Source organism: Camelus bactrianus, chromosome 3 (genome assembly GCF_048773025.1).
Source record: "Camelus bactrianus isolate YW-2024 breed Bactrian camel chromosome 3, ASM4877302v1, whole genome shotgun sequence".
NCBI classification, from domain to species: domain Eukaryota; kingdom Metazoa; phylum Chordata; class Mammalia; order Artiodactyla; family Camelidae; genus Camelus; species Camelus bactrianus.
Window position 1 is genome coordinate 88,242,021 of NC_133541.1, and position 15,715 is coordinate 88,257,735.

The 15,715-nt window shown below is 38.2% G+C and overlaps 1 long non-coding RNA gene and 1 pseudogene across 1 annotated transcript in view; one reads left to right on the forward strand and one right to left on the reverse strand.

The window, feature by feature from the left end:
• The window catches only part of LOC105082070 (uncharacterized), a 788,258-nt gene that overhangs the window by 105,427 nt on the left and 667,116 nt on the right, over window positions 1-15,715 (reverse strand). The gene's annotated exons all lie outside the window — the stretch shown is intronic.
• LOC123613249 (small ribosomal subunit protein eS6-like) overlaps window positions 1-15,715 on the forward strand; it is a 31,281-nt pseudogene that overhangs the window by 13,897 nt on the left and 1,669 nt on the right.

The window sequence follows — 15,715 nt, forward strand, 5'->3', positions numbered from 1 at the left end:
GTCAGGTGTACAACATAATGATTCGATATATACTGTGAAATGATCATCACAGTAAGCCTAGTTAACATCCATTCTCAGTCAGGGTTTTTTCCCTTGTGATGAGAACTTTAAAGATTTATTCTCTTAGCAACCATCTTCACTCATTTTGCTCACCACCCCCGACCCCGACCCATGCCTCTGGCAACCACTAATCTGTTTTCTGTATTCATGAACTCAATTTTTTTTTTTTTAAGATGCCACAAGTAAATGTGATCATACAGTATTTGTCTTTCTGTCTGACTTAACTCACTTAACATAATGTTCATTCATGCTTTCAAAAATGGCACTATTTTATTCTTTTTATGGCTGAATTGCATACATATACATGTAGGTATGCACGTGTGTGAATCTACCTATGTATCCATCCGTCCATCTCTCTAGCTCACATTTTCTTTATTCATTCATCCATCAGTGTATACTTAGGCTATTTCCATGTCTTGCCTATTGTAAATAATGCTGCAGTTAACATGAGGATGCATATTGTAAGTTTTCATTTATCTTTGGATAAATACCCAGTAGTGGAATTGCTGGATCATATGGTAGTTTTATTTTTAGATTTTTGAGACACCACCATACTGCTGTCCATAGTGACTGCACCAGTCTGCATTTCCACAATGGTTCCCTTTTTTCCACATCCTTGCCAACATTTGTTATTTCTTATCTTTTTGATAATAGCCCTTCAAACAGGTATGCGGAGGTATCTTATTGTGTTTTGATTTACATTTCCCAGATGATTAGTTAGACTGAGTATCTTTTCATGTACCAGTTGACTACCTGTATGTCTTTTTTGGGAAGATGTTTTTTCAGATTCTCTGCCCATTTTTTAATTGGGTTGTGTCTGTTGTTGTTGTTAATTGGATGAGTTCTTTATATATTTTGGATATTAGTTCCTATTCAATGTAAGATATGCAAATATTTTCTCCCATTCTGTAGGTTGCCTTTTCATTTTGTTGATGGTTTTCTTTGCTGTGTAGAAGGTTTTTAGTTTTACTATCTTCCCACTTGTTTATTTTTGCTTTTGTAGCCTTTGCTTCTGGAGTCAGATCCAAAAAATCCTCCTCAAGACTGATGTCAAGTAGTTTACCACCTGTGTTTTCTTCTAGGAATTTATGGTTTCAGGTCTTATATTCAAATCTTTAATTCCTTTTGAGCTAATTTTTGTGTATGGTATAAGACAGTGGTCCAGTTTTCCCATCATTTAATGGAGAGACTATTATTTCTCCATTGTATATTCTTGGCTTTTTTGTTAATGATTAACTGACTACATAAGCATGGGTTTATTTCTGGGTTCTCTGTTCTGTTCCATTGATCTAGGTGTCTGTTTTGGTGCCCAAGCCATACTGTTTCGATTACTACAGCTTTATAATATAACTTGAAATCAGTGAGCATGATGCCTCCAGCAATCTTTCTAAAGATTGTTTTGGTTATTCAGGGTCTTTTGTGGTTCTATGCACATTTTACAATAGTTTGTACTATTTCTGTAAAATTGCCATTGAAATTCTGACAAGGATAGCACTGAATGTGTGGATTGCTTTAGGTGGCATAAGAAGGTCATTCTTGTTTCTTTCTAATGGATAGATTTGTAATATCGGAAATTTAGTACAGACAGGGGTCCATTAAAATTTGGGGCCTGTTTTCATTTGAAAACACAATTTGCTATTTGACCATTCAGCCAGGACAAGTTGTGTATAACAGAAATTGTAACTTAATAGCCAGATTATTCATTGCTTTGGGAATACTTTCGAATTTCTGTGCCACTGCTTATGTATTATTCCTCTTTCCTACTGTAGTTGCTTTTTACTTTGTTTATATTGTCTTAGGAAAGAAGTATTTGCAAGCAGTAAATAAGCAATTCTTTCTTTTAAACCATGACAGATTTTGCAGAATCAATTGCTAAACTTTCAGATGATGGTATTTCTCTCTGTTAAGGTTTGGTGTTTTATTTTTGCATTTAAAAATAAAATTAAACAATTAGACTTTTTATAAATTCACTGAAAAAGTCAGGATGATATCCTGATTTTTAAAATCTCTTTTGCTAGGCGTTTTTATTTTTTTTTTTAACAGAGGCATTTAGAAAAAGCTCTCTTTCCAAATATAAAACTGAAATATGAACTGTTGACATTCTCCCTCCAACCCCTCCCCATTTTCCACGGAAATATCAATTATAAGCTGCTGGGAGCCAGTTTCTAGACACAGTGTTCTTAATGGTAGTAATGATTAAAATACAGTTATTGTCTTGATCCACTTTATCTCTAAACTGATAAGGTTTCTGAAAGCTATTTAATTGTTCTGTGAATCATTAACTTCATTATGTTTACAGAGAATATGTTACCTTCCCTGTTTCTTGGAAACTGTGGATCCTTCATCAGTGACCTGGAATGGTTCCTAAGTGTGATGCAGGTAATGTACCTGTGCAATTTATTACTGCCAGGTAGAGTTTTAAATCAGCATGGTGACTGCAGTGTCGCTCACTTAATGAACTTCTATGCCCTGCTTCCTGAAAACCCTTTTATGGTTTCTGTTGGCTCCATATGGCATTCTGATGAGCTTACACTTCGCCTTAAGTGCCTCTATATCAGAAAACAAGAGCAAAGCTAAAACAAAGTGAGTCATCTGGTTTTGTCTTTGCTTTCACTGCATGAGATAATGTGGAGGTGTTAATTACAAGACTTCACTGAGTCTTGACTAATAACAGTGTGCAAACAAATGTATGTCAGGCTCAGCCACAGAAATGCTTCTACTAATAAGGTAAAACTAGCAATTAGAGCTGACAATGAAGTAATACTTTCCGTTGAATATTCATTAATGTAGTCCTTGTTTGGGAGAAAGGAGGCTTCTGATTGTCCAGATGGAAACCTAGAATAGGAACCCTGGTCATTCCTTTTAAATGAATTAACCACCATTTGGTGAGCCTGCACACTGGATTAATTCCCTTTTGTACTAATGCACTGACCCTTTGCTTCAAAGGCAGAGCCCTGATGGCCACTAAGATCCCTCAATCCGTGACCTTGGCATAATAGGGACAAATTGAATTCCCAGAAGGATAAAAATGATAGTGACCAAAGAACATCACTAACAGCAGGCTAGAGACACAGCATGTTTTATTTAAATTCTTCTCTACAGCTCCCAGGGTTTCCCGAAGAAAGAGTGTGATTAGCTTACCTAACCCAGTCATGTCACTTAGTCTGATGCTCCTTTTTTTTTTTTCTTTTCCTTTTCCTTCCCTTCTCTTGTCTCTCTTTCAGAAAGTAGTTCTGACATGCTCCTTTAAGCACACAAGAGCCACTGCTGTTGTGCCAAAGAAGCAGCCTCCCAGAAAAGAGCGTGCTGGGCATCAACGGCCCTTTCACATGTTGCACTGTTATTTCTGAAGTGTGATCATGAGTTACACTACTTGGGTAATATATGCCTTTTTAGCCTTTCTTAGTAAAGATGGACAGACTCTATTGATGAAAGCATTTCATTTATGGGAGCCTTAATATCTCGATAAATATTTATAGAAATTCAAAGGCGGGATGTATATTTTTGGGATTGGGAGACCACAAAATCTTTCACTGGAATAAACCATCAACATATCACAATTTTAGAATGGATCAGGACCCATTGTAATATAAAACAGCCTTCTGTTTTAACTTTGGTTGACAGTCCAAATCCTAATTTGGAGGAAGTGGCCCTGTGTTCAGATTAGAAAGCCACAGTCCCAGCCTTCTTCGCAGTTAGAGATGGTCAGATAACACACATCTGGCCAATGGTATTGGCAGGTTACTCAAAGCTACTTAAAACAGGACAGAAGCAGCTGAGAGGCAAAAGTCTTGTTCTTTTGTGTTCTCCTACAGTAGCTGCAAACAACTAGCCATTCTGCAGTAGATGGTGGGGGAAAAAGTGAACAGAATCATAGATCTAGGTGCTTGGGACTTCTTATAAAAGGCATTCCTCTCTCTTCCTCTACATTAAGTTACTAATTATCAGGTCTCTGATTTGCACAGCCAAATCGAATTCCTAACTGAACTAGAATATGGTATCAGAACTGGTGGAGGGTGTGGGGAAGAAAGAATGCTTCAAATAATAGAGTCTAAAATGTTTAACTTGCTTTCTGGAGAGGTGGGACAGTCAGGGCAGTATTGCAGGGGGTAAAGCTGGCTGGTTCATAGTAAACAGGGCAAAATATTTGTTCAGACTCTAGGAAAGCTGTCTACTGACTTCTAAATAACACAGAATGTTGGCACGTGGAGGACTCTTCTCACTGCTTTGAACCAAGACCTAAGGGAGAGACAAACTAACTCAGGAGATGCACAGTCCATAAACAAAAGTGGAAGAAAACACAGGACTCATAAGAGAAGAGCTTTTCCCTAGACCTGTAGTCTAAGTTGTCTGAGAATCTCAAAATTTGGAGCCTTTTTGATAGTTAAGGTACATGTCTGATTGCTGGGGAAAAAAACTTCAAATATAATGTAAAAGAGAACCAGGAGCATAGTTTTCTCTCCTGTAATCGTTCAAGTGTAAGCAGGAAAGCCATCAAGTATGTGACTCCAGGCTACGTTTCTACCTCGCTGCTTCTGGATCTCCTTGTTGCAGTCACCCAAGACAATTCCCAATCAGTCGGGCATTTCAGCAGGCAGGAAAGGGAAGAGGGGGAAGGAGAGAGTACTGTCTTCCCTTTAAAGGCATACTCTGGAAGTTGCACACATTATTTCTGCACGTAACTTACTAGACAGAATTTAGTTTTATGGCCACCCCCATTCACGAGGTCTTTAATCTGGGCCACCATGCACTCAGCTAAAAGCCATGGGTTCCATGACAATGGGAGGGGGGAAGAACTGATGCTGCCTCTCTTGTAAGGTTGAACATCCAACTTCTCCTTTGCCTCAAGAGGAAAGCATTGTAAGCTGAAGACCATACTTTTGCTTTCCTCTTCTGGTCTCCTGAAAATCCAGCTTTTAAAAGCTGCCTACGCCAACCTTAAATTTTTCATAGTTCCATAAAAAAACAAAAAACAAACAAACAAAAAACAACCTAATGTCACTTTAATAAGATAGCAATACTTTGTATTTACATTTGGCTCTTCCATTAGGCCAAAGGGTTGTGGTGTCGGAATGTTCTTTGGCAATTCCAATCAGGAAAAACAGAATCTAAAAAAATTTTCTGAAGATATCTAGGAGAGTGGAAATGTCTCAAGATTCAGTTGTAATTAGCCTCTGAAATTATGTTCCCGGCAACTCTACTGCTTTGACTGAGTTCAGATCAGGCATCCTGGGATGAGCGGCATTGCTAATCCTCTAATCAATGAACGGACACTACATTTGTCAAACGGCATAACTGCCATTAAATGAATATAATTCATAGCTAATTGTTAAAAAGAAATAATTCGCTGTGACTTGACTAGATTTTACTTGTATTCCTTGACTTATAGAAGGATCTTATTAAACAGTGGAAAAATCTTTTTAAAAAAATCTGTATTTTGAAGAAAATTTTGTTAGTCACTTTTTTGAATCACACATGGGGTGGATTAATTGACTTAAACGTTATCTGAATGAATATGCTGCTACGAGGATATTCACTGATGTAGTATTTACAATACCAGAAAATTTTAAGCAACTTAAATATCCATCTACAGGGGGCTAGTTAAATAAAATATAGTATATCTATGCTAAAAAACAAAAAAAAAATTATGCAACCCTTAAAATCAGGAGATAGATCCATGTGGAAAGATATTCAAGATACATTAAGATTTAGAAAATTATAAAACAAATATATATATAGTTCCAGTTCATTTGTGTAACACCAAACAAAGCAGGGAGCACATACATACAACTCTAAATGCATGGAAGTTTCTGGAAGCATAGACAAGCAGTTATTCATAATGTTTACCACTAAATAGTAGATTGGTTCTACCTTAAATTCGCATTCATTTTAAATTTTAAAAAGTTATTAAAACCTATAGAAATAATTCTGCCCTAATACATATTGTCTTTAAACATTCCATCGAGTATACAGCCTAAGGAATTACTGAACGAATGTCTACATTGAATCCTACTTCCCTTTGTTTTATATTAAGAGCCGGCTGCAAAATACTGCATTTGTTTAGATAACATAAAACTTGACACCGAATTATTTAATTTGTACTCTTGCCCCACAAGCAAAGCCACCATAAAAGAGCACCATCAATCAGATCTTTCAGGAATGTATTTAATACCTTGCAAACTGTTTTCCTTTTTTCCTTAAATTCTACTTTCAGAAAGGGTTTCCAACTTAGTGAAATTTGTCTAATCCAGCAGTTTTTAGAATTAACTGGAGAAAAATGAGAACTGCCCTTTCTCTCAAACTATGTCTAATACTATTCTTTCTAATGATGCTGTCCTGGCCAGCACCTGCCAAGAAAGAAACCATCACTAATTTCCTACCTTAACTGCGAGGTAAAGAACAGATGAAGGGAGCTGATATTCCTTTTGGCAACCTAGACATTAATTTTTTAAATTTCCCCCTTTTTTAAGGGAAAAGTGCTCAATCACCTGGACCTTAAATTTCCAACAAGTATGTGTTAAGTACCATTTCTGCTAATTTAAAGAAAAAAAAAAAGAGTACATTCCTTTCCAGGGATCACAAGGTTGAAGTCTGCAGGAGCATGGATTTGAATTTGAAGGTTGTGTAAAATCAAGAAGAGGGCCGACTTCTCTAACCACTGTATGCCTCAGGGTGTCATAGGTCACAACAGAAAAATGTTTATTTGGTAGGGCCTTCAAAACAATGACACTGATCATTATGGTAAAACACCAATTACTGAGCTATGTCCTATGAGCCACTATTTCCTAGGCCCTCCGCTAGTAAAGAGAGAAGACAGAAACTTGGTGAAGTTTGTCTTATTCAGCAGTTTTCAGAATTCACTGGAGAAAAATAAGAACTGCCCTTCCTCTCAAACTATGTCTAATAGTATTCCTTCTAATGATGCAGTCCTGGCCAGAACCTGCCAAGAAAGAAACCGTCGCTAATTTCCTACCTTATCTGCAAGGTGAAGAATAGATGAAGGGAGCTGATACTCAATTATCTGTGAATCTGTCATTGAGGCTTTATGATCTAGCGGGAGGAGCCTGGACTTCTGCTATGGCAATACTTTAGATTAAAAAATCACTCATCACATTCACATGGCGCAGTCTTTATATAACGTAGCTAAGTTCTCAATTTCTGAAGGATTAAACATGACTATTGTGGCATAGCAATATAAGGAAAAGTATTTTTTTCTGTTTTTTGGGGGGGTTTTGCTGGGGGAGAGTAATTAGGTTTATTTATTTACATATTAAAAAAATTTTTTAGTGCAGGTGCTGGGGATTGAACCCAAGATCTCATGCCTGCTAAGCATGCGCCCTACCACTGAGCTATATACCCTTCCCCCTGTTATAAAGAACTTCTATTATAAACTATTTGCAAACAGGGGAAGGTAAGAATTGTTGAATAATTAACAGCACTTGTCATTGACAGGAGGCTACTGTGGGTTCCACCCTTTACAGACAACCTCTAGAAACTTCATATGGAGCCTGCGAAAATGGATATTATTACTTTCATTTTTCAGAGGAAGAAACTGAGGTTACACACCAGTTAGTGACTGAGTCAGGAATCAAACCCGGGCACAGACTCTGTGAACCTCAGCTCTAAGGCTTTGTCCTCCTAATGAAGGGAACTGGAGACAGGGAGGGGGCAGGGAAAACCTTTCCATTCTCTTTTTTCCTCCTGCAACCCTTTAAAAAGAGAGACAGGACAAAAGAGGAATGCGCGTTCGATATGCGCGATTCTTCGCAGCGCTCTGACGAAGTACCTCAAAAGCTAAGCTCCCATCAATCCTGGAGAGATAGGATCGGCGGAGCATAGTGATGGAGTGAATGGTTTAAAAGAACAGCGGCGACCAAAGGATTTTTTATGCAGAGAAACCCCAAATCTGAGGCAAAGCCCTCTTGTTCATTTGATCTCACTAAAGGTAGGGAGGGCTGCCTGTCAAGGTAATGCATGACTACACTATTTGGAAAAACTACAGTTCTAATTAGATGAGCAAATAAATGTTCATTTCAATTTATTAATATAGCTGTAGGCCTTGTTACAATTTATCTCTTGGTTCTGAGACCAATCCATCTTGAGCTGGGAAGCATTGCGGTGAAGTAGCGGGTTTTAATAATGGATACAGGCGGTGAATTATTCAGGCAGATGGGAGCCAGCCTTGATGCCTTCACTCACTTCTTTAATTAACTGTGAGATGCTGACGAGTCTGGGCTGTCGAGGCTTTCTAAGTTTATCTCCATCAGAACTGCGAATTTTTCTGGAGCCACAGATATGTTGTGTTCCGGCTCATCTTTACCCGAGAAAAAAGGAACACCAGTTCTCCTATCACCATTTTGTCTCCTTAGAGTCTGAATTTTTTGTCTGCTTCAATATTTTTTTCAGGCAACTTTTTGAGGAATGAACATTATTCTTTCTTTTTAAATAAATTTTATTTACTTTTATTTTTTTAATGGAGGTACTGGGGATTGAATCCAGGACTTCATGTGAACATTTTTCTTGATAAAACCAACACCTTTGTTCAGCTGCACCTCTGGATAAGACTTCAACGAAAGAAGATCCAAAATATTTCAATCCTGACTTAAATTTGGGAACTAACTAATAAACTAAACAAAATCCAGATCTGGTCACTTAAGCCCACTGGCTTGGTTTAAAGCCATTTATTTAAGTGGCTTAGAAATCAATGAAGTGCTAGAAAAGAGTTTTGAGTCTCCATTGTACATAGCGTCAAACAAACAAAACTCAAACTCCTATGAGAGGCCGACTGTATTATTTTCATGGTACAGGGGATATTAGTTATGCTGATATGTAATGTGTCCTCGTGTTTCCTGCACATAGAAGTCTCTCAGGGCTTGGCTCTAAACAAATGACAGGACATGGCCTTGTCCAGTGAATTTGCTCCTTTGCTTAACACAGATTTTCTGAGGGGAAATGCATCTAGCTTGTAGACTTTGCCCCAGTATAAATCAATAGTTTTGCTGTGAACACATTAATAACATGCTTAGATAACTGACTGCCCTTATGTGGGCAATTTACTTTGCTGTTACCTGTTACCACAAAAATTTTTTTAAATGCACATAAACTGTTATACGGCAATTTATTAATGCTGTGACAAGAGAGTTCCTCTTTCAATTGTGTCATGTCAGATGGGGAGGTCTGAGCTCACCACTTCTTGGGAGAAATTGAATCACGATTTCTATAAATCAAAAGTCATGTTAAAAGCACTGTGAAGTAAACAATGATGTATATGAATTAGCAGCACAACCAGAGTCAATACAAATCAAAGTGGCTTTATGAAGGTATTGATGTTTTCAGCTCTTCTAAGGTTGAATACATTAAAGCATTTATCCCCCAGGGCATTGTTGATCTAAATGAATCTATTCACTTTGAAACCAGACCATGGTTGTGCTAAAGACACAACTACACACACTGACCAAAGGTGGTTCTGACCCAAACCGAGTGACTTCATCTATGCCCCGATGCTCACGGTAAACTGATGTTAAATGAGTGATACCCAGGGCAAAGACACGAATAAAAAGTGGCTACATCAGTGTGTGTGGTTTCTTTATATATTAATTTCAAAGCCTACAGTTTCTGGAATGCAATATAAATGCTTTTTCTAAGGATTTGGCTCAATAGCACTCATCTGGATATGAATCCTCTCTCAGGATTTAACTTAAACTCTGCTTTTAAGAGACTGATTCTGTACCTTCAAGTTGCATCAATACATTCTGTTACTGGATATTGACTAATTCATTTCCATCGTGCCATCGGCATATCTTGCTTGTCTCAAAGGCAAGTTTATTTTTATACCAAAATGCCACATTTAAAAAATCAGATAACACACATATCCTGTTAGGATTTACTAGATTAGCTAAAGAACATAAAACATCAGATTCTAATTAGACAACTCCAGAGAAAAAACATAGGATGCATATTTCCCCAAAATATCAGGCATCTTTTGGCCTCTCTGTGGTTTGGAAGAGGATTCTTTGCACAGTGGATACACATTGGAATTCATCTTGCTTTTCTTAGAATATTAGAGCATCTAACTACGTCTCCAAAAGGACCAGCCTCAAATTATCTCACCAAAGGCACTTACAGAGACCAGCAGTTAGAAAGAAGCCTGAGAAATGAAACATAAACGGGTAAGTGGGTGGAAGTCATTTATCTTTTAAAGTCCACAAAGAAGGGGGAACTGTAAATTAAAACGTCGACAGTGGGTTCAACACCTCTCTCTCAGGCCCTCCCCACCCTTTGTCATGAAACAGCATTCAAGTGTGGGAATGTTTCTCTTAAACATGTGTAAATCACACATTTAGTCATGCTCCTCGAAGGAGCACCTACCAATGGATCCAGGGGGAGGGGAAGCCAAGGATATTAAATACTAGTCCAGCAGTTTGTTAATGAAACATTTACAACAAGCATTTTGTGTGGCTGTAATAAAAAGGGTGGGGTTCTTTCATCACACTCTTTCATTACTTAGCACGATCTTTAAGAGGATTAATGCTGGGGGAGGGCGGGGTGAGAGAGTGGGGAGAGTGTGCTTATCAGTTGAGTCTCAGGATTGGTAATGCTGAGTTCTTAAGAGATTGCCCCTGGATGTGGGATTACTGAAGTGCAAATTCTTCCAGAATTTCAAGAGACTGGAAAGCAGTTTGTTTGCTCCCCTTCAATGAGAAGAGCTACTGACTTTGTGATGAAATGATCTGGGACTCAGTTTATTCATACCACTTCCTTCTCCTTCTGTCATTTCCAACAGAGAGACTTATTTAATTTATTTAGGCTACTGATGCCCAGTGCATCAATATATGCACTCATGCCACTGTTTCTATGATTAAGCAACAGCTGAGGATGCAAGTTTAATAGCAACCCACTGACCTTTATGATGTTCACATCAAATATCATAACAACAAAAGAAAGTTACCAAGAAGACAGACCCACATTTTAGAAGCTGTGTGTTCTCTACACCTCATTTTCTGCAAGGTTTCCAAACAGCTCAGATAAACTACATCTTTTGGAGGACGCTGAAGCTAGTAAGTGGCCCTTTTATTTTTCCGGGGAGTTAGAGGCAGCTTTTGTTGGCAGTCTTGTGAAAGAGTACAGTACGGATGGCTCATGCTGCCTGAGGTCCCGTGGCTTGGCACTATTTTTAGCACAAGGAAGATGTTAGTTGAAACAGTGTACAATGGACTAATCAGCCGTAATAGAACTCACACTGTTTCTTACTTCACATTGTACTTCTTATGTGCCTTGAATGTAAACAGCTCTTTGCTCTGACAAAGATGGCAGTTTGCCATGGTGGGATTCAGCCTTCCCTAAAGCTCAGCAAACACTGAATAGAAACAAGCCTGAGGACTCTGAAAAAGCAATTGTTTGAATGGATGTCACTTGCAGCCTTCGACAAAATTATTTTTGTTACTTCCATCCGTTTCTCCCCACCTCCCTCCTCAAATTAGCAGGCATTCACAAATGCCAGCTATCTGTGTATGAAAAATTATTTCTATTATTTTTCCACCCACATATCAAGAAGCAAAAAAATCACATTTTACATAAAGCCTTGAATGATGATGACACCCTATACAGTTTACACTCATTGTGAAAAATGTGGAACATAATGTAATAATATAAAGCTTGATCCGGTAAGTAGATTGAAGTCCCTTTCAAGCATGATAAAAAGGATTCTATTTAAAATTACATCCAACACCAAAAAGAAGTTTATTGTTTTGTACCATCTGTATCTACCATTCGCAGATTCAATAGTTTGCTCCCAAAACATATTTAGAGCAATTTACTATAAAGCAAATTGTTGTTGGCTAGCCTGCCTACACTGTTATCATTCCATGATTTTCCAGCCATGTTGGCTTATTTAAAAGTATTTTGAATTTTTATCATAGTAATACACGTTCAAGATAGAAACAATCAAATAAGGGAAGAGGGTTTTTAAGAAAAGCATCCCTTTCCCATGTAGCCTTTTTCACGTTTAGGCCCATTTCCAGCAGCAATTTTTTAACCTTTTTGATTTTTTAGTTCTTCTGGGAATTACCTTTAAAAGTCTAAATAAGTAATAGGCTTATAATGGTTTTTCCTGTCTCATTCAATGAATGATTCAACAAATATTCATTGTGTGGTGGGAATGTAAATTGGTACAGCCACTGTGGAAAACAGTATGGAAATTTCTCAAAAATTCTGAAAATAGGGCTACCATATGACCAAGCAATTCCACTCCTGGGTGTATAGGTAAAACACCTAAAACACTAATTGGAAAAGATATATGCACCCCAATACTCAGAGCAGCATTATTTACAATAGCCAAGCTCTACAAGCAACCTAAGTGTCCATGAGTTGATGAATGAAGATGTGGGGGGTGTGTGTGTGTGTGTGTGTGTGTGTGTGTGTATATATATGGAATATAAGGAATGGAATACTACTCAGCCAAAACCCCCCCCAACATTTTGCCATTTGTAGCAATATAATGGACTAGGAGGGCATTGTGCTAAGTGAAATAAGTCAAAGAAGGACAAATACTGTATGGTATCACTTATATGTGGAATCTAAAAAATACAACAAATTGGTGAATATAACAAAAAAGAAGCAGACTCACAGATACAGAGAAGAAACTAGTGGTTACCAATAGGGGGAAGAAGAGGGGAAGGGCAAGATAGAGGTAGCGGAGTAAGAGGTAGAAACTGTTACTTATAAGCTACAAGGATATACTGAACAACATGGAAATTTAGTCAATATTTTATAATAATTATATATGATAGAACCTTTAAAAATTGTTGTTTCCGCCTTGGGCAGAAATGGCCAGGCTTTAAACTACTGCCTTGCTCTCTCACTGGCTGAAAATCATCCTGAAAATAGTGAGCCTTTAGCTCAAAAGCTGAGGTAAAACCTGAAAGGCCTAACACCTGGAGGCTGCGGCTAAGCATACACCTGGTCACTGGGCAGAGTCCCTTCTGGAAAGGCCATCTGAGTAACACACAAGCACAAACGAAAATATCAAAACATTTTTTTTAACTTCACAAAAACATAATCCTCAATATGCAAAGATATAAAACATGAAAGTTATGAAAAAACCCATGACTTGTAAATATCGTAACTTCATAAAAGGCTAACACCCTATCTTAACATTAATCAGTCTTTTGTAAAAAAAATCTGTAGTGTATGTATTATATATATATTTAACAACTAGCTAAACACTTAAGATCCCAGTGAATACTCAGAGCAAAGTTCTCAAATCGAAAAAGTACAATTAACTAAGAGGTATGAAAAAATATTCAGCTGACCTCACAAGTTGTGAAATGAATGCATATTAAAGCAATACGTTTTGACGGACTATTAGATTTCCAATTTTTTAAGTAAATGATTTAGTTTTGGCAAATGAGCTTTAAGTTAGACAACTGCACATGCCTGGCAGGAGTACAAATTCCTATTTCTGTAAATCAGTTTGGCATCAGGTTTCAGGAGTTGTAAAAACAAATCCTTTAAACTCAGGAATTCTACTTCAAGAGTTTATCACCCTCTGCTGTGGTGCCTCAGAGGCTGTTTCAAGAGAAAGCTGAACATCTCTTTCCCAATGATGGGCTGCCAGAAACTAATTGAAGTGGACAACGCATGCAAACTTTGAACCTTCTATGAGAAATGTTTAGCTCCAGAAGCTGCCGCCTATGCTCTGGGTGAAGAAAGGAAGGGCTATATGGTCTGAATTGGTGGTAGGAACAGGTTTCTCCACAAGGCTGGGTGTTGTGACCCACAGCCAGTGCACCTGCTCCTGAGTAAGGGGCACTTCTGTAATAGATTAAGGAGCATAAGAGAAAGAAAGAACAAATCTGCTCAGGGGATGCCTAGTATATGCCAATCTGAGTGTTCTCAATTTGGTTACTGTTTAAAAAAAAAAAGGGGGGGGGAGAAAGATATTTTTGGCTGCACTTGTATTACTGTGCTTGAACGCCTAGTACCCCAAAGAGCTGGCTGAATCCACAAATTTTTCAATCTGTATAAAGAAGATGATGTTCCCAGTATGCTGTGGAAAGCCCCTGAACAGAGAAGGTGAGAAACCTTGGTGCCCAAGATTCAGTGTTACATTATTCCACCTGTCCTGCAAGACCAAAGTCAGCTTGCTGCTCTAAAGAAACAGTGTACTAATTAAAAAAAAGGAAGAGGCCACAGGATATGCTAACCACTGGCCAAGAGGATGAAGGACACCAAAGGAAAATGTCAGGAACAAATTGCCAAGAGATAGAGGCTGTCTTGTCTGAGAGCTTCTAACTTGAAGTCTGAGGCCAATCAAAAATCAGATTTTCTACGAGTAAGAAATAAGATCAGACATTGTTTTTTAAAGTTTACCTTAAGTAAATAATCAGAAATGTGGATGAAGATTTATACATAAAGATTCATCTTAGCAAGATTTGTTATGTCAAAAGCCAGAAGCAACCCAAGGGCTCAAAGTTAGCAAAAGTTTTATATCAACTACATCCTATCTATACGATAGTGTGTTGTGTAGCCATTTAAATGAAAATCTCTGATGAGTCTTTAACGTCAAAAAATAATGTTGATGGTGGACATACTAAGTGGAAATAAAAACAATCACATTTATAGCATTACTTCAAATAAGTAAAAATCCATAAAAAGATGTGTAGAAGAAAATATGTCGGGAATATAAACATTGATTTGATCATCTTCAGTTGGGTGATTTTATTTTCTTCCTTTTACTTTCCATTTTTACAAAATAAACATTCTTAGAGTCATTGCAAGAGACAACTGCTAAATGTGTTACTCATCCTTAGAGAAAGGGTTCTGTGCACCTCTCCGTGTGCCCCCTGCGAGCACTTACTGCAGGTGCTCAAGTTTTCTGTGTATGTATCTGCTGTGCCATTCTGACTTTCGCTATCTGGAGCTGGGTCAGATTTCACGGGTGGAGGGTGGAGTGCTCCACCACACTCCCCTCACTTCAGACACCAGTTGCAGGCTCTTAGGCCACTCATACTTCTGACCCACTGACTACAAATTTGGGGCTTCCCACTACCTCCCCAGGTTCTATAATCTGCAAGAATGACTCACAGAATTCAGGAAAGCATTATACTTAGGATTGTAACTTTATAATAAAGCCTACAAACTGGAACCAGCCAAATGAAGAGACACAGCGGGTGAGGTCTGAGAGGATCCCAAACAAAAACGTTCCCTGTCCTCATGATGCGTGATCCACCTGGCACATTGTTAAGTATCAATCACCTGGAAGCTCACGGGAGCTTCAGATGTCCAGAGTTTTTATTGGGGTTTCACGACACAGTCTTGATTGACTGAATCACTAGCCATGAGATTAAACTCAATCTTAAATCCCCTTCCCCTTCTTGCAAGTTGGGAAGTTGGGCTTATAAATGCATGGCTCAAAGCCTCAACCTCCTCATCACATGGCTAGTTTCTCAAGCCTGCATCCTGAAATTACCCAAGGGCTCACCAGGAGTCACCTCATTGGCATAATTCCCAGTGTGGCCCAAGGGGCCCACCATGAATAACAAAGACACTCCTTTCCTTCTGGAAATTCCAAGGATTTAGCGACTCCCTCCTAGGAATTGGGGACAAAGGCTAGTCAAATTCTTTATTACACAACAATATCTGTCTCAACCATTGG